Source organism: Eptesicus fuscus, chromosome 3 (assembly GCF_027574615.1).
Source record: "Eptesicus fuscus isolate TK198812 chromosome 3, DD_ASM_mEF_20220401, whole genome shotgun sequence".
In the NCBI taxonomy this organism is placed as follows: domain Eukaryota; kingdom Metazoa; phylum Chordata; class Mammalia; order Chiroptera; family Vespertilionidae; genus Eptesicus; species Eptesicus fuscus.
Window position 1 is genome coordinate 113,747,161 of NC_072475.1, and position 19,510 is coordinate 113,766,670.

General features: G+C 41.0%; 1 long non-coding RNA gene across 1 annotated transcript in view; it reads right to left on the reverse strand.

The window, feature by feature from the left end:
• LOC114229553 (uncharacterized) overlaps positions 1 to 17,015 on the reverse strand; it is a 46,862-nt gene extending 29,847 nt beyond the window's left edge. Inside the window, exons 1-2 of the long non-coding RNA XR_008555624.1 lie at positions 16,931 to 17,015; positions 6,177 to 6,248 (exon numbers count right to left, since the gene is read on the reverse strand). This is a non-coding gene — a long non-coding RNA (uncharacterized LOC114229553). The remainder of the gene's footprint in view (positions 1 to 6,176; positions 6,249 to 16,930) is intronic.
• Positions 17,016 to 19,510: the final 2,495 nt, after the last annotated feature.

Consider the following 19,510-nt stretch of genomic DNA (forward strand, 5'->3'; position numbering starts at 1 on the left):
TAGCACAACACTGCCCTACCTTCACCTCAGCTGTGGTATAGTTCTATCACTAAATGTTTCATTCACTACCTTTTGTGCAAGAGATTAAGAAGTGAAAAATGTGTTCTAATTATTCCTGAGGAGATTAGAGTTAAATTGAAATATAAACCAGATTGACACATCAAATATTTTGAATCCAGTACAAAATACTGTGGAGCTGGGAAATGATTTGTACTCAAAAAAAAGACACGTTGGTGTAAGCCAGAATAGTATCTTCCACAGGCATGAATATGCAGATGCAATAATGATCTGGCTTGTGCATTGTGACATGAAGAGACCAAACAACTTGTAGGAGAGGACAGTATTATCTTCAAAAATCAGGGACAACTATAAGATTTGAGCACTCAGATCAATGACCTCCTCTCCACCCGCATTACCCATGAATTCAGTTTCATGTTGGGAACCCATCTGACATCCTACCTTTTAACTCCTCCAATCCAACACAACTACCTGATCCCTTCACCAGGAACAATTACACCATCTCAGAAATGTAGGTTTCAGGAATTCCTGACCACACATGCTACATTCTGTCCTCCCAGAACCATATAAATATACATATAAATATAATATATAAACATAAATAAATATAATATGAACACACATATTATCCTAATATATAAAAACCCTGGGTCCGTCAAATCTGCAATGACTGGGAGGCTCCACCATTCGCCAGGCTGCGCGCACAGCAGGTGAATGGGCTGAACTGCTGACCTCTCGGAGAGAGAGAGGTAGGGCTGATCAGCAGTGGCAGTGGCTGCTGGTGTGCCAGGAGAGAGAAGCAGGGTGATCAGACCTTGCTTCCCTCTCCCTCACCAGCAGCCGTGCCTCTCTCTCTCTCCCAGAGGTCAGCAGTTCAGCTGCTCACCAGCAGCCTGGGGTGGCTGCTGATCAGCCCCGCCTCTATGATCAGGTCCAGAGATAGGCCAGGAGATGTAGACTGGCATAGAAACCGACCAATCAGAACCAAATCTGGGTGAATTGCAAGGAGCCAATGGCTGCTTAGGAGGCAGAGCTTTTGATACTGACTGACATAGAAACTGACCAGTCAGAACAAAATCTGAGTCAACTGCGAGGAGCCAATGGCTACCTAGGAGGTGGAGCTTTTGACACTGACTGGTATAGAAACCAACCAATCAGAACCAAATTGGCCAGCAGAGGAGGGCAGTTGGGAGTGAGATCAGGCCTGCAGGGAAGGGCAGTTGGGGGTGAGATCAGGCTGGCAGGGGAGGGCAGTTGAGGGCAATCAGGCCAGCAGGAGAGCAGTTAGGGTGTGATCAGGCTGGCAGACAGAAGTGGTTAGGGGCAATCAGGCAGGCAGGCTAGTGAGCAGTTAGGAACCAACAGTCCCAGATTGTGAGAGTGATGTCTGACTGCCAGGTTAGGGATCAGGCCTAAACCGGCAGGCAAACATTCCCCGAGGGTCCCAGATTGGAGAGGGTGCAGGCTGGGCTGAGGGACACCCTCCCCCAGTGCATGAACTTTGTGCACCGGGCCTCTAGTACATATATAAAATATCAAATTTTTAATCTCATTAAGAGTTCCAATCCAGTACCATTCCTACTTTTTTTCTATTACTCATCATCAAATTAGCCACTTTCTCTATAGCTCACCTAAAGCAGAATGTAGAGAAACTTGCAATCTCTGAATTATTATAAACATAAACATCCAAAATGATGATGATGATATTGACAATGATGGTGATATCATTGTCGCCTAACAATTATTGAGACCATTAAGAGCTAGCCCTATTCTCAGTTCTGAGTCAGTGAGTACATAATTCTCAATGGCTTTATTTGGCTCTGCATTTTTCAAAGGAACCGGTATTCAAAGGACAATTCTTCATTATGAGGGATAGTCCTGTGCATGGCAGAACATTCAGCATTACTGCTCCACCCACTAAATGCCAGTACCTCTCCCCAGTCATGGCAAAACACACACATACACACCCATTTTTCCAAAGGCTGGCCTCAAATCCTCCCCCAACTAGATTGCAGAGACAGTCTCATACCCCACTGAGAACCTGGCTGCATGGAAAGAGTACCACTTTGGACATCAAAACTGCCATTCACTGTACTTGGAGACCGTAAGCCAGCCACTTATCCTCTCAGAGTATTAGTCTCTTCTCCTACTTTTGCCTAGAGGTGACAAGTTTCAAATGATCTAATAAAATATTAATGAAAATATTTAGTGTACTTGCTAGAACTATATTTGACTGTAACACAAACTGACAGCAACAGCTTAGACAATTGTTTATTTTTCCCACACCACAGATATTCTAAAGGTTGGTGGCCCACTGATGGTGTGGTGGCTCCATGTCATATATATCCCCAGCTTTTTTCCACAAGTGGCTTTTCCCCTCATGACTGCCTCTCAATCACAAGACAGAGGCCCAACTTTCCAGACTTAATCTGCAAAAGAGACAGACAGACAGATAGAAAGGGGGGAGGAAGGGGATAAAACAGGCAAGAAAAAGCTCTGTCAATATTAGCAATATTAGTTCTGGATTTGAGGCCAGAACTTAGCAAGATTTTACTGCCTCAGCAAAAATCCCCAAAGACCTCTACACTCATCTCCTGGTTATCAGCTGATCATTCCTATGCAAAAAGACAGGGAAAGATTTCAGCTGAGCACATTGTCTCCTGGAACAAAATTAAGGTTCTGCAAGTAAGAAAGAAGGGGAGAATCAACAGTGGATATGAGACCAGCACTCTCTGCCATGCTTGGTAAATGAACATAGAGGTGCATATAGTCTTTCAAAGCAGTGCTTTAGATTTCTTTGGATATACCCCCATAGGTGGAATTGCTGGGTCATAAGGCAGTTCCATTTTTAATTTTTTAAGTACCCTCCATACTGTTTTCCATAGTGGCTGCACCAATCTGCATTCCCACCAACAGTGTAGAAGGGTTTTCTTTTATCCACATCCTTGCTAAGACTTTTTTGTGGATTATTGATGGTAGCCATTCTGACAGGTGTGAGGTGATATCTCATTATGGTTTTAATTTGCATCTCTCTGATGATTAGTGATGTTGAGCATCTTTTCATATGTCTATTGGCTTTCTGTATGTCCTCTTTGGAGAAGTGTTTATTCAGGTCCTTTGCCCATTTTTAATTAGATTATTAGTTTTTTGGTGTTGAGTTTTATAAGTTCTTTATAAATTTTGGATATTAACCCCTTATCAAATGTATCATTGATGAATATGTTCTCCCATTCAGTGGGTTATCTTTTTGTTTGATGCTTTCCTTTGCTGTGCAAACATCTTTTAGTTTGATGTAGTTCCATTTGTTTATCTTTTCTTTTGTTTCCCTTACCTGAAGAGATATGTCAGAAAAAGAATTGCGATAAGAAATGTCCAAGATTTTACTGCCTATGCTTTCTTCTAGGAGTTTCATGGTTTCAAGTCTTACATTTAAGTTTTCAATCCATTTTGAGTTTATACTTGTGTATGGTGTACAAAGGTGGTCTCAGGGAATCCTGGCAAGCTCAGGGGGTGCCAGAGACACACAGGGAGAACTGAGTTGTGCAGCTTTGGGGGACAAAGGCCATTTTCCTTATGTACCCAACAGGTGTCACCCTTCCTGTACAGAGCACTCCTACATGGTCAGATCTTCTTTTTAAATATATTTTTATTGATTTCAGAGAGGAAGGGAGAGGGAGGGAGAGACAGAAACATCGATGATGAGAGAGAATCATTGATTGGTTGCCTTCTGCACGCCCCACACTGGGGATCCAAGCCTGAAACCCGGGCAACCCAAGTATGTGCCCTGACCGGGAATTGAACCATGACCTCCTGGTTCATAGGTCAACGCTCAACCACTGAGCCACACTGGTTGGGCAACATGGCCAAATCCTAATCTGGTTTAGCCTAACGAACTCTGCTGGCTGCTAATGACCCCGTCACAGCACCAAGTACCACAGGCCCCAGGCGGGTGCCAGGCCTTGGTATACAATGCAGTCTCTCTTCCAGGATCTTGAATTATGAATGTGTAAAGCAAGGGGAGGGGGGTGAGGGGAGGGAGAAAGAGAGGAAGTGGGAGGAGGAGAGAGAGCAGAAGAAGGGAGGGAAGGAAGGGATGGAAGGAGGGAGGGAGGGAGGGAAACCAGAGTGTCCAACCTTGCTCTATAGTTGTTCTTCAATTCTGTGGGCTCCCCATATCTATTTCAGTTAATTTCCTATTTTACTCATTGTAGTTGAGTCAGTTTTGCAACCAAAGAACCTTGACTGATGCCTAATAGAATCACACTTACACAACACCCAGTAACCATTGTCTGCTTTGGTTTCAACCTCATCTCCTGCTAAAGATAGATCAGAATCACAACTGGCATGCCTTCTCTGATCCCACACGTTCTATAAAAACACTGACTGTCAAACTACAGCGGGAAGGTAGGGGAGGTTTGGGGAGGGTTAAGAGATCAACCAAAGGACTTGTATGCATGCATATTAGTACAACCAACAGACGCAAGACACCGTAGGTGGGGTGGGGTGGGGGGAAGTGGGGGAGAGCAAGTGCGGGGGCGGGGGAAGACAGGGGGGAGGTCAATGGGGAGAAAAAAAAGGAGACATATGTACATAAGTACTACTATTTGTAATATCTTAAACAATTAAATTTAATTTAATTTTTTTAAAAATTGAGAAATACTGTAGTGGACAAAATACTGGTAGGAAGCAAGGAAATAAAATCATCATTGGGTGAGAATTTTTTCTAGTTAGTGTTCTTCCCCCTAAGGACACAGAGTACATCTTTCAGCCTTCCTTCATCTCAGTTTATAAACTTATAAATGACTATGCTGAAACTCTACCTCATCAGCTTTTATCACATACCAATATTTCTTATCTATGCTAGGTCTCCACCTGCCCACTGAGTGCCTCCCTGCATAGATCAGCCTCCTGGACAACCCCACCTATTCCCCCAGCTGTGCTCAGACCACCTTTCCTTTAAAATTTAAATAAGAATGCCTGGAAGCCACTTCGCTCAGTTGGAGAGAAATTATTCTCCCACCCAAACACCTCCAGGGACCCTTGAGGAAAGCCAGCACTTCCTCAGATCAAATCGCAGTTCTTGCTTCCATTGAATCTGCGATTGCCTCCCTGTATTTCGCCTCCTGTGGTTTTTACCTAATGCCATGCTGGTTGGCACAACTATGATCCCTTCAGCAGCACCACCCACTCAAGGTGAAGCATGTAACAGCCTTCCCTGGAGGTTTGGGGCAACAGAGATGACTACATTGAAGCTCAATAGGACAAAACAATCCAGGACAATTAACTCAGTTGGTTAGAGCATCCTCCTGATATACCAAGGTTGTGGGTTCAATTCCCAGTCAGGGTACATATAAGAACCAACCAGTGAATGCATAAATAAGTTGAACAACAGATTTCTCTCTCTCTCTCTCTCTCTCTCTCTCTCTCTCTCTCTCAATCAACAAATAATTTTTTTTTAATTAAATAGGAGGAAACAACTCTAAGCTGAGTATTGTTCTTCCTGTCCCTGGCCATTTTCTTCTCTTTTGGGGAGCATTAATGTGGTGTCCCCTCCCTGGGCTCTAGCACCCTTTCATGTTGCTTATTCTTGTTCTTCTTCCCTTTACCTCTTGATTCCTTTACAAATTCTCTCCCAATCTCCAAATTTCCTGTTCAGGTTTTACACAAAGCTTCTTCCCACCACTAAATGGTCCATTATATGTTTTGCTAAACAAAGGTAAAAAAAATGGAGGCAGAACCAAGATGGCAACAGAATAGGTGGAAGCTACACCTGCCAGGACAAAACTGGAATTACAACTAAAATATAGAAAAATTATCCTGAATAACCAATTGAAGACTAGTTGGAGAGAAGCCTAATAATCAAGGACTTACAGAGGAGGCCACATCAAGACTAGCAGGAAAGGCAGAGACATGGAAAGGGCTGGCCAGGCTCCCATGGGCAGCAGCTGAGATTCCAAAGGGATGTCTCAGCTGCAATAAAAGCATGAGAAGCAAAGGGTCTAAAACTCAAGTCAGGTGAGCAAGCCCAGAGCAACACATAACATCTGGCTGTAAAAATCAGCAGAGATTCTGTCTACCAAGGAGAGATGGGAGATTGCTAGAGACCCAGGTGCCCTGTTAAAGTGCCAATGCACAAAATTTCATTCACAGCTACTCACCCTGGGCTCCAGAGGAGGGCAGACGGAGTAAACTCACTAAAGTCACATGAGAAGAGTCTGGGGTTAGTGGCTCTGGGGAGAGAAATGAGAAGACAGCTGTCAGGATCTCCGTACTGAGTCATTTTCTCATACCGCATATGTCAACTTTCTTGGGTGGAGCATTCCTCTCCACTGAGCATCAGCTTGGGGGAAAATAATAGCCCCACCCTCTGGATGCCCTTTTGCCCCACCCTGTGGAGCTCACATGCTGCTGAGGAATCAGCTGGCTAGGCCAGGTGTGTAGAGGTCTGGGCAGACTCAGTGGATGTCTGTGACTGAATTGTGTGGCTTTGGGGCAGGGACCATTTCCCCCACTTTCCTGAGAACCTGAATGGTGCTTCCTGCTCACAGGAGATACTCAAGCCCCACCCTCCAGACTTTCAGAGGACCCACCCACCAGACTCCTCCTAGTGGCTCCACCCTGCCCAGGTCAGGGCAAAATCTGGGAAAGACTGAGTTATGTGATTCTGGGGCAGGGGCCACACCCCCTACCTTCCCAGAAGCCTAATCAGTACTCCCCTCATGGAAGATCCAATAGCCTCATCCTCCCTCTCCTGGAAGCCCCACCCTGCTGAGCTCCCTCTCCTCCAGGCAGAATCTGGGACAGACTGAGCTGTGTGGCTCTAGGACAGGGACCATTTTTCCCTCACGCGCCCTACCAGAGCAGAGTTCTCCCTTCACATAGCCAAATCTTGGTCTACTTGGGCCTAATAAACTCTGCTGGCCTCACCCTGACAACTCCCTGAGACTCCATCCTAACACAAAGGTGTGTAAGCACCCAGCAGGTGGCAGCTAGATTTGTTATACCCAGGGACATTTGCTGAGTGGCCTCAGACACAGTACTGCTACTGAGTTTTAAACTGTATTAATTTGATCGGCACCACTCACTGCTATCTGTTGACTCACTGAGAACCAAACTCATGCATCTTGAGTGCCACCAGATGCTCTTTCAGTGACTGAGCCTAACAGGCATTTGGAAGGTGGAGGTAGGCAGAGGAAGATCTTCGAGTTCCTCCGGCCTTTTGCTGATCTGCCCCTAGGTTTGGTGATGGTAAAAGCCAGCCTGATAAACAGCTTGGTCCTTCCAATGCTGGCCCAGCAGAGGCAGAAACAAACTGTGGATCACTTGTAGCTCCAAACACGTTGGCCAGGGCCAGTCACAGTCAGCATCTCACACACATTAGCCTGCACCAGAGTCCTTCCCAAGAGATCCAGAACCAACACATCCAGTGGCCAGCCTCAGACAACATCAGAGCAAGATCCCATAAGCTTCACAAGCAGCATATCCAAAGGGAGATCTTGGCAGGTGCTAGACCCTGCTGAAGCAAATTCTGTTTCATGTGATCAGCACCTGCACAGTAGTTTTGCATGCTGTGTTCATGGTTGAGCCTCACTGAAGTTCGATCCCATATATAAATGGGCCAATAGCAATCAAGACTCAATTACAACTGGAGAGCCAGATAGCACACAAGAGACATTCCTAGAGCACCCAGATCAGGTGATCAAGGAGACTAACTCACTGAAACCTACTGTACACCTACTTCATAAGCTCACCCCACAGAAACTGGGAGTCATATCAGATCTATCTAATACATAAAACAAACACAAAGAGGCAGCCAAAATGGAGACCAAGAAACATGCCCCAAGTATAAGAACAAAAGAAATCTCCAGAAAAAAAGAGTTAATGAAATGAAGGCAAGCATTTTAACAGATATAGAGTTCAAAGCAATGGTTATAAGGATTCTCAACAGCATGAAAAAGAACTTAGGAACGATAAAAAATGACCAGTCAGAAATGAAGAATACAATAGCTGAAATGAAGTATACACTGGAAGGAATAAACAGTAGGTTGGATGAAGCAGAGGATGGAGTCAGTGATTTAAAAGACAAGGTAGGAAAAAACACCCAATAAGAGCAGCAAAAAAAAAAAAAAAAAAAATTTAATGAGGACAGTTTAAGGGATCTTTGGGACAACATCAAGCTTAACAACATCCGCATCATTAAGGGTAGCAGAAGGATAAAAAGAAGGCAAGGTATTGCCCTAACCCAGTGGTTGGCAAACTCATTAGTCAACAGAGCCAAATATCAACAGTAGAACGATAGAAATTTCTTTTGAGAGCCGAAAACCGACTTCTGCGCATGGGCCACGAAGTTTCAATCGCACTATATGTGCGTGCCTGCACATGGTATTTTGTGGAAGAGCCACATTCAAGGGGCCAAAGAGTCACATGTGGCTCATGAGCTGCAGTTTGCCAACCACTGCCCTAACCGGTTTGGCTCACTGGATAGAGTGTCAGCCTGCAGACTGAAGGTCCCAGGTTCAATTGTGGTCCATGGCACGTACCTTGGTTGCAGGCACATCCCCAGTAGGAGGTGCACAGGAGGAAGATGATCAATGTTTCTCTCTCACCCAAGTTTCTAACTCTCTATCCCTCTCCCTTCTTCTCTGTAAAAAAATCAATAAAATATATTTTAAAAAAGAGAGAGCAAGTTATCAAGAATATATTTGAAGAAATAATGACTGAAAACTTCCCTACCATGGCAAAGGAAAAAGACACAGAGGTCCAGGAAGTGCAGAGAGTCCCAAATATGATGAACACAAAGAAGCCCACAAAGACACATCATAATTAAAATGGCAAACGTTAAAGTCAAAGAGAGAATCTTAAAAGCAGCAAGAGGAATACAGTTGCCTACAAGGGAGCTCTCATAAGGCTGTCAACTGATATCTCAACAGAAACTTTTCAATACAGAAGGGATTGGCATGAATTTTCAAAGTGATAAAAAGCAATGACCTATACTAAGAACACTTTACCGAGCAAGGCTATCATTTAAAATTGAAGGAAAAATAAAGAACTTCCCAGACAAGAAGAAGCTAAAGGAGTTTGTTACTACCAAAAATGAAATGATAAGGACCCAAGAAGAAGAAGAAAGAGCAATAAGAGTAGAAGAAAAAAGAGGAGAAGGAGAAGAGGAGGAGGAGAAGGGAGAAAAAGAAGGAGGAGGAGGAAGAGGAGAAGATAAACAGAGGAACACAGTTAAAAGAATAAAATGGCAAAAAATACATACCTATCAATAATCACTTTAAATGTAAAGAGGTTAAATGTTCCAATCAAAAGACATAAGGTAGCTGAAGGATAAGAAAACAGGACCGGCGCAATCTTGAAGGGGAAAATGGATGTTGTCGGGAACCTGAAAAGCCCAGGGAATCTACAACTATAGCACTCACCGAACAGCTGCAAACCCCAGAACACCGGTTTCCAATTGGCACAAACACGGGGATTCAGAGGAGCTCTGCACCAGGAAAAGGTTAGATTTCACCTGGGATAAGGAGAGAGAGAACTACATAACCAGACAACCAGAGAAGAGAGATCATGGGGAGACAAATAAACAGCCCGCATATGAAAGAAAAGCAGGCATCACCAGAAAAGGAAGTAAATGAAATGGAGGCAAGCAACCTGTCAGAGAAAGAATCCAGAGAAATGATCATAAGGTGGCTGAAAAGAATGGAAGACAAATTCGACAATATGTGTAAGAACCAAGAGGAAATCAAGAAGAAATGAAAAATGACATCGCTGCTATAAAGAACTCAATAGAAAGCAACAAGAGGAGACTAGAAAAAGCAGAGGACCGCATCAGTGAGCTAGAAGACAAGGTAGGAAACAATACCCAAGTAGAGCAGCTTCTAGAAAAAAAAAATTAAAAAGCAGGAGGAGAGCCTAAGGGAACTTTGGGACAACACAAAACAAAACAACATCCGAATAATAGGGATTCAGAAGGAGAGGAAACTGAGCAAGGAATAGAAATCCTGTTTGAAAAAAAGTAATGAGAGAAAACTTCCCTGATATAGGAAGAAAAAACCCACACAAATCCAAGAACTTCACAGAGTCCCAAGCAAAATGAACCCCAAAAGACTGACACCAAGGCACATTATAATTAAATTGACAAACACCAACGAAAAGTAAGAATCTTAAAAGTGGCCAGAGAGAGACAGAATGTTACCTAAAAAGGAACCCCCATCAGACTAGCGACTGATTTCTCAACAGAAACTCATCAGACCAGAAGGGAATGGAATGAAATATCCAAAGTCATGCAAAGGAAAGGTCGAAATTCAAGAATACTGTACCAAGCAAGGCTATGAATCAAAATTGAAGGTGAAATCGGGAGCTTCACAGACAAAAAAGGACTAAGGGAATTTATTACCACCAAACCGGCAATGCAAGAAATGCTAAAGGGTCTCCTGTAAAAAAAAGAAATAGGAAGCGAAGAAGGAACACAGGGATAAAGAATAAAAATGACAACAAATAAGTACCTACCAATAATAACTTTAAATGTAAATGGATTAAATGCCACAATCGAAAGACATAGGGTAACGGATTGGATAAGAAAACAAGACCCATATATCTGCTGTCTACAAGAAAGCCACCTCAAAAATAAACACGCACACAGACTGAGGGTGAAAGGATGGAAAAAGGTTTTACAGGCGACTGGAAATGAAAAACAAAAGCTGGGGTAGCAATACTTATATCTGACAAATTAGATCTCAAAGTGAAGGATATAACAAGAAATAAGGAAGGCCACTTCATAATACTAAAGGGAGCAATCCAACAAGAAGAAATAACTCTCATAAACATATATGTACCCAATACAGGAGCACCCAAATACATAAAAAACTCCTTGAGGATATCAAGGGAGAGATTGACAGCAATACAATCATAGTAGGAGACTTGAATACCCCACTATCACCTTTGGACAAATCCTGTAAACAAAAAATCAGCCAAGAAACATCAATCCTTAATGACTCACTAGACCAGATGGAATTAACTGACATCTTCAGAACATTTCACCCCAAAGCCACTGAATATACATTCTTCTCAAGTGCACATGGGTCATTTTCAAAGATAGACCGTATATTGGGTAACATGCAAAGTTACTTCAAATTCAAGAAGATAGAAATGATATCAAGCATCTTTTCAGATCACAGTGGCATAAATTGGAAATCAACTCCAATAAAAACAATACAAAAAAATCACAAAAACATGGAGACTAAACAGCATGCTATTAAACAATGACTGGGTTACCAGAGAGATCAAAGAAGAAATAAAAAACATCATGGCAACAAAAGACAATGAAAACACAACAATCCAAAAACTATGGGACACAGCAAAAGCAGTCCTGAGAGGGAAGTTCATAGCTCTACAAGCCTACTGCAAAAAAACAAGAAACAATAAATTACCTAATCCTACAACTCAAAGAGTTAGAAAGAGAACAACAAGAAAAGCCCAGTGTAAGCAGAAGGAAGGAAATAATAAACATCACAGCGGAGATAAATGACATAGAGACTGAAAAAAACAAAACCAAAGATTAACAAAACCAAGAAGTGGTTCTTTGAAAGGATAAACCAGATTGATGAACCTCTAGCCAGGCTCACCAAGAAGCAAAGAGAGAGGACCCAAAAACAAAATCAGAAATGAAAGAGGTGAAATAACAACAGACCCCACAGAAATACAAAGAATTGTTAAAAAATACTATGAACAACTCTATTCCAACAAACTGTACAACCTGGAGGAAATGGACATATTCCTAGAAAAATACAACCTTCCAAAACGTGATCAGGAAGAATCTAAGCAGCTCAACATGCCAGTAACTATGGAAGAAATTGAAGCAGTCATCAAAAAGCTTCCAGCAAAGAAAAGCCTGGGGCCAGATGGCTTCACAGGGGAGTTATACCAAACATTCAAGGAAGAATTAAAACCTACCCTTCTCAGACTATTCCAAAAAATTCATGAGGAAGGAACACTTCCAAGCTCCTTCTATGAAGCCAGCATTACCCTAATACCAAACCCAGATAAAGATAACACAATGAAAGAGAATTACAGGTAATATCCCTCATGAACATAGATGCCAAAATCCTCAACAAAATTCTATCAAATAGGATTCAGCAGTACATCAGAAAGATCATACACCATGACCAAGTAGGATTTATCCCAGGGATGCATGGATGTAAAATATTCACAAATTAATAAATGTGATACATCACATAAATAAATTGAGAGATAAAAATCACATAGTCATATCAATTGATGCAGAAAAAGCATTTGACAAAATCCAACACCCTTTCTTGATAAAAACTCTCAACAAGGTGGGAATAGAAGGATCATACCTCAACATAATAAAAGCCATATATGATAAACCCACAGCCAACATCATACTCAATGGGCAAAACCTAAAACCATTTCCCCTAAGAACAGGAACAAGACAGGGATGCCCACTCTCACCTCTCCTGTTCGTCATAGTACTGGAAGTATTAGCCATTGCAATTAGACAAGAACAAGAAATAAAAGGCATCCAAATTGGAAAAGAAGAAGTAAATCTGTCCTTATTTGCAGATGACATGATATTGTACATAAAAAAACCAAAAGACTCCATCAAAAAACTAATAGACTTAATAATGGATTTGGCAATGTAGCAGGATACAAAATTAACACCAAGAAATCTATAGCATTTCTATACACCAACAGTGAACTTACAGAAAGAGAGACTAAAAAAGCAATCCCATTTACCATTGCACCAAAAACAATTAAGATACCTAGGAATAAACTTAACTAAGGAGGTAAAAAACCTACATGCGGAAAACTACAGGACACTGAAAAAAGATACAGGAAGATGTAAACAGATGGAAGAACATACCATGTTCATGGATTGGTAGAATCAACATCATTAAAATGTCCATATTACCCAAAGCAATCTATAGATTCAATGCACTCCCCATTAAAATACCAACGGCATATTTCACAGACCTAGAAAGAACTCTCCAAAAATTCATCTGGAATAAAAAAAAAGACCCTGAATAGCCACAGAAATCCTGAGAAAGAAGAACAAAGAAAGTGGGATCTCAATACCAGATTTCAAGCTGTATTACAAAGCCACTGTTCTCAAAACAGCCTGGTACTGGCACAAGAACAGACATATAGACCAATGGAATGGAATAGAGAACCCAGATATCGACCAAAACCACTAGGCTCAATTAATATTTGACAAAGGAGGCATGAACATACAATGGAGTCAAGACAATCTCTTCAATAAATGGTGTTGGGAAAATTGGACAGATACATGCAAAAAAATCAAACTAGATCACCAACTTACACCATACACAAAAATAAACTCAAAATGGATAAAGGACTTAAACATAAGACGGGAAACCATAAAAATACTAGAGGAATCCACAGGCAGCAAAATCTCATACATATGCCGAAGCAATTTCTTAACCGATACCACTCCTAGGGCAATGGAAACTAAACAGAAAATAAGAAAATGGGACTACATCAAAATAAAAAGCTTTTTTACAGCAAAAGAAACCATCAACAAAACAACAAGAAAGCCCACTGCATGGGAGAATATATTTGCAAATGTTAGCACTGATAAAGGTTTAATCTCCATCATCTACAGGGAACTTATACAACTTAATAAAAAGAAGATAAATGATCCAATAAAAATATGGGCAACAGACCTAAATAGAATCTTTTTGAAAGAAGACAGAAGGAAGGCCAAGAGACATGAAAACCTGCTCAAAGTCACTAATTATCCAAAAGCTGCAAATCAAAACGACAATGCGGTACCATCTCACACCTGTCAGAATGGCAATCATCAACAAATCAACAAACGACAAGTGCTGGTGAGGATGTGGAGAAAAAGGAACCCTCATGCACTGCTGGTGGGAATGCAGACTGGTGCAGCCACTGTGGAGAACAGTATGGAGTTTCCTCAAAAAACTAAAAATGGAACTCCCACTTGACCCAGTAATCCCACTTCTAGGAATATATCCCAAGAAAATAGAAACACCAATCAGAAAGGATGAATGTACCCCTATGTTCATAGCAGCACAATTCCCCATAGCTAAGATTTGGAAACAGCCCAAATGCCCATCAGCAGATGAGTGGATTAGAAAACTATGGTACATCTACACAATGGAATACTACGCTGCTATAAAAAACAAGGAATTCTTACCATTTGCAGCAGCATGGATGGACCTGGAGAGCATTATATTAAGTGAAATAAGCCAGGCAGTGAAAGAAAAATACCACATGATCTCACTCATTTATGGAAAATAAAGAACATTATAACCTGATAAACAAAAGGATAGATATAGAGGCAGTAAAGTACTGGACAGACTGTCAAATTACAGTGGGAAAGCAGGGGTGTGTTGGGGAGGGTAGGAAAGAGATCAACCAAAGGACTTGCATGCGTGCATATAAGCACAACAAATGGACACAAGACACTGGGGGGGTGGGATGAGGGTACGTGACAGGGGTAGAGCAGGCTAGGGGAAGGTCAATGGGGGGGAAAAAAGGAGACATATGTACTACTACATGTAATACTTTAAACAATAAAAAAAATATTTAAAAAAAAGAAAACAGGACCCATATATATGCTGTCTACAAGAGACCCATCTCAGATTGAAAGATACACACAGACTAAAAGTAAAGGGATATAAAAAGATATTTCATATAAGTAGAAATGAAAAAAACTTTGGGGTATCAATACTTATATCTGACAAAATAGACTTTAAAGCAAAGTCCATAATAAGAGACAAAGAAGGAAACTACATAATTACAAAGGGATCAATCCAACAAGAGGATATAACCCTTATAAACACATATGCACCCAACACTAAAGCACCCAAATGTATAAATCAAATCTCGATGGACATAAAGGGACAGATAGTAACATAGTCATAGTAGGGGATTTTAATACTCCATTGGCATCAACGTATAGATCTTTCAGACAAAATATCAATAAGGAAAGAGTGCCGTAAATTACACACTAAATTAGATGGATTTAACTGATATTTTCAGGGCTTTCACCACAAAGCAGAAGAATATACATTTATTTCAAGTGAGTGCACATGGAACATTTTCTAGAATAGGCCACATGTTAGAACACTAAACAAGTCTTAATAAATTTAGGAAGATTGATTTCATATCAAGCATATTCTCTAGTGGTATAAAACTAGAAATCAATCACAAGAAAAAAAAAACTAAAAAACATGCAAAAATATATAGGCTAAATAACATGTTACTAAACAATAAATAGGCTAATAATAATATTAAAGAAGAAATCTAAAGTGACCTTGAAACAAATGAAAATGAGAACACAACACAAAACCTATGGGACACAGCATTAGCAATCCTAAGTGGGAAATTCATAGCATTGCAGGACTACTTCAAGAAACAAGAAAAAGCTCAAATAAACAATTTAACCCTACACTTTAAGGAACCAAACATCAACAACAAAAACAAAGCCCAGAGTGAGTAGAAGAACGAAAATAATAAAGATCAGAGCAGAAATAAACAAAATAAAGTCTAAAACATCACTACAAAACATCAATGAAGTTAAGAGCTGGTTCTTGGGAAAGAAAAACATGATGGACAAACCTTTAATCAGACTCTTCAAAAAAAAAAAAAATGACAGAGGACCCAAATAAATAAAATCAGAAATGAAAGAGCAGAAGTAACAACTGACACCAAAGAAATACAAAGGATTATAAGAAAATATTATGAACAACTATATGCCAACAAATTGGGTAATATGAGCAAAGGGGATAAATTCCTAGAAATATACAATCTTCCTAAACTGAATCAAGAAAAAACGGAAAATTTGAATATGCAGATTACAACTACTGAAATTAAAGTAGTAATAAAAAATGTCCCAGCAAACAAAAGTCCTGGACAAGATGGCTCCACAAGTGAATTTTACCAAACATTCAAAGAAGAACTAACACCTATTTTCAAACTATTCGAAAAAATTCAAGAGGAGAAAAGACCCTCAAGCTCATCTTTTGAAACCAGCATTATCCTAATTCCAAAACCAGATAAAGACACTACAAAGAAAGAAAATTATAGGCTAATGTCCCTGATGAACACAGATGATAAAATCTTCAACAAAATATTATCAAACCAGATCCAGCAATATATTAAAATAATCACGCACCATGACCAAGTGGGATTTATTCCAGGGATGCAAGGGTAGTACAAAATCCACAAATCAATAAATGTGAAATACCACATTAAAAAATTGAGGATAAAAACCACATGATCACAATATATGCAGAAAAAGCATCTGATAAAATCCAGCAAGCATTTGTGATAAAAACTCTCAACAAAGTGGGAATACAGAGAACATACCTCAATGTCATAAAGGCCATATATGAAAAACCCACAGCCAACATCAGACTCAATGGGCAAAAACTACAAGTTGTTTCCTTTAAGATCAAGAACAAGATGAAATTTAGGGAACCAAGATGGTGGTGTAGGTAAATACCAGTACTCGCCACCTCCCACAACCACATTGAAATTACAACTAAAATACAAAACAACCATTATTCAGAGCCACCTGAAATCTGGCTGAATGGAAGTCCTACAACTAGAGAAGTAAAGAAGAAAGCACATCAAAATAGGAGGAGCAAAGGCACAGAACGGGCTGATCTGACACCCACATGAAGCATTTTTTAATCAGGAGGGATATCTCTGCTGTGGAGGCCTCCCTTGAAGAGGTAGGGGTCCCAGCCCCACATCAAAACCCTAGCCCAAGGTTCCAGAGCTGGGAAGAAAAATCCCTGTAACTTTGGGCTATAAAAAACAGTGGGGATTGTGGGTGAGTGACTCAGAGGCTGCTGGAGACCCAGGCAGTTCCTCTTAAAGGGATGGCACATGAGCTTACCTGAACTTGCTCCCTTTGGGCGCCAGCACTGGGATGACAACTTTGGAAGATCCAGGACATGCAGAGAGGAACTGGATCATCTGGCATAGGGGCAGGAACTCAGGGGCAGCTTTCTCCCAGACAGGGGTGCTCATGGGTTCTTGTGCGGGGACCTCCCTTATCACAGAGCTTAATGGCAGCCATTTCTGAGTTTCCATCAGCATGGCTCACACTGTTTCCTCTGCCTTGGTGATTCCCTGAGATCCCGCCTAATTTTCAGCCCCACCTAAGCTGTTTGCAGCAACTTTTCCATATGCATGGCTTGTCCTGGCTCAGGCTTCAGACTTGCCTAAAATCTCTCACACAAGCAGCAGTGGGCATCAGCATGCTCCATACCTATCAATAGGAGGCCCAAGACCCAACACTAGAACTAGCCTGTCTTGCTTCAGAACTTGGCCTCACCTGGGCATTTCCAAGCCCTGTACAAGTAGCAGCCATCTGCAGATCACTCTGTAGCTCCTGCTGAGTGTAAAGTCAATGGCTGACTTTACACATCCCAGGAGGTCCCAGAGCCAGTGCACCTGTTGGCAGCTTCAGACAGTACCAGATTACAACCCTACACATCCACAAACAACACACTCAAGGGGCAGCAACATTGAGCATCAAAGCCCCTCTGAAGCAAGTCCTGCTCCATAGGGGTGTCTCCTGCACAGCAGCTCTTCCACTGTAGTCATAGCTAGTCCTCACAGCCAACTGACCTGGAAGTCAATTTCTCCCAGTGATACCAACAGCAATCAAGGCTCAACTACATCAACACTGCACACAGCCCACACAGCAGCACACCTGGAGTGCCCAGCTCAAGTGACTGTGGAGGCTCAGCCACTGGGTCCTACAGGACACCTACTACACAAGGCCACTCTACCAACTCCAGGAGACATAGCAGCTCTACCTAATAAAAACACAGGGAAATAGCCAAAATGCAGAGACAAAGAAAGATGTCACAAATGGAAGAATAGAAGAAATCTCCAGAAAAAGAACTGAATGAAATGGAAGCAAGCAAACTACTAGATACAAGGCAGCTCAGGGATCTTAATGAGAGATTCAAGGGATTTAATGAGACTTTCAAGGATCTTAGTGAGAATTTCAAAGACATGAAAAAGAACCAGTCAGAAATTAAGCTTACATTAACTGAAATAAAGAATAATTTACAGGGATTCAACAGTAGAGTAGAGGATTCCGAGAATAAAATTAATGATATGGATTATGAGGAAGCAAAAAGACAGCCACTTGGAAGAGCAAAAAGAAAAAATAATCCAATAATATGAAAATAGTGTAAGGAGCCTCTGAGACAACTTCAAGTGTACCAACATTCACATTAGGAGGGTGCCAGAAGGAGAAGGGAGAGAGAAAGATATTGAAACCTATTTGAAGAAATAATGACAGAAAACTTCCCCTACCTGGTGAAAGAAACAGACTTACAAGTCCAGGAAGCACAGAGAGTTCCAAACAATAGGAACCCAAAGAGGCCCACACCAAGACACATCATAATTACAATTCCAAGGGATAAAGACAAAGAGAGAATCTTAAAAGCAACAATAGAAAAGCAGTTAGTTACCTACAAGGGAGCACCCATACGACTGTGAGATGATTTCTCAACAGAAACTTTGCAGGCCAGAAGCGAGTGGCAACAAATATTTAAAGTGATGAATAGCAAGGACCTACAATGAAGATTACTCTATCCAGCAAAGCTATCATTTAGAATTGAAGGTCAGATAAAGATCTTCAGAGACAAGGAAAAGCTAAAGGAGTTCATCGCCACCAAACCAGTATTACATGAAATGTTGACAGGTATTCTTTAAGAAATAGAGGAGGAAGAGGAGGAGGAGGAGGAGGAGGAGGAGGAGGAGGAGGAATAACATGGCAATAAATACATAGCTATCAACAATTGAATCTAAAAATCAAAATAAACAAACAAGAAATCTAGTGAACAAAATAAACTGATGAATAAAATAGAACCAGAGGCATGGAAACATGGAACAGACTAATAAATCTGAGGGAAGGGGGGAATGGGAGATGGGAAGATATTAACCAATGATCATATATGTATAATATGCATTACCTATAGACACATACAATAGGGTGGTAAAGGCCTGGGGCAGGGCAGAAACTGGGTTGAGGGGGGCTCTAGGGGGAAAATACTCTCAGCAATAAAGTTTTTTTTAAAAGATCAAGAACAAGACAGGGATGCCTGTTTTCACCACTCGTATTCAGTGGACTACTGGAGGTTCTAGCCACAGTGATCAGACAAGATGAAGAAATAATGGCATCCAAGTTAAAAAAGAAGTAAAACTGTCATTATTTGCAGATGACATAATAATGCATATAGAAAGCCCTAAAGTTGACACCAAAAAACTACTATAACTGATAAATGAATTTAGTAAAGTAGCAGGATACAAAGTAAATATCCAGAAATCAGTTATTTTTATATATCAACTAGTGGGCTGGTACATGAAATTCATGCACATTAAAAGGGAATTAATTAGAGGAAATATTTTAATATTGCTATTTGCCCTTTCTCTATGATAGAAGTGTCCAGCCAGC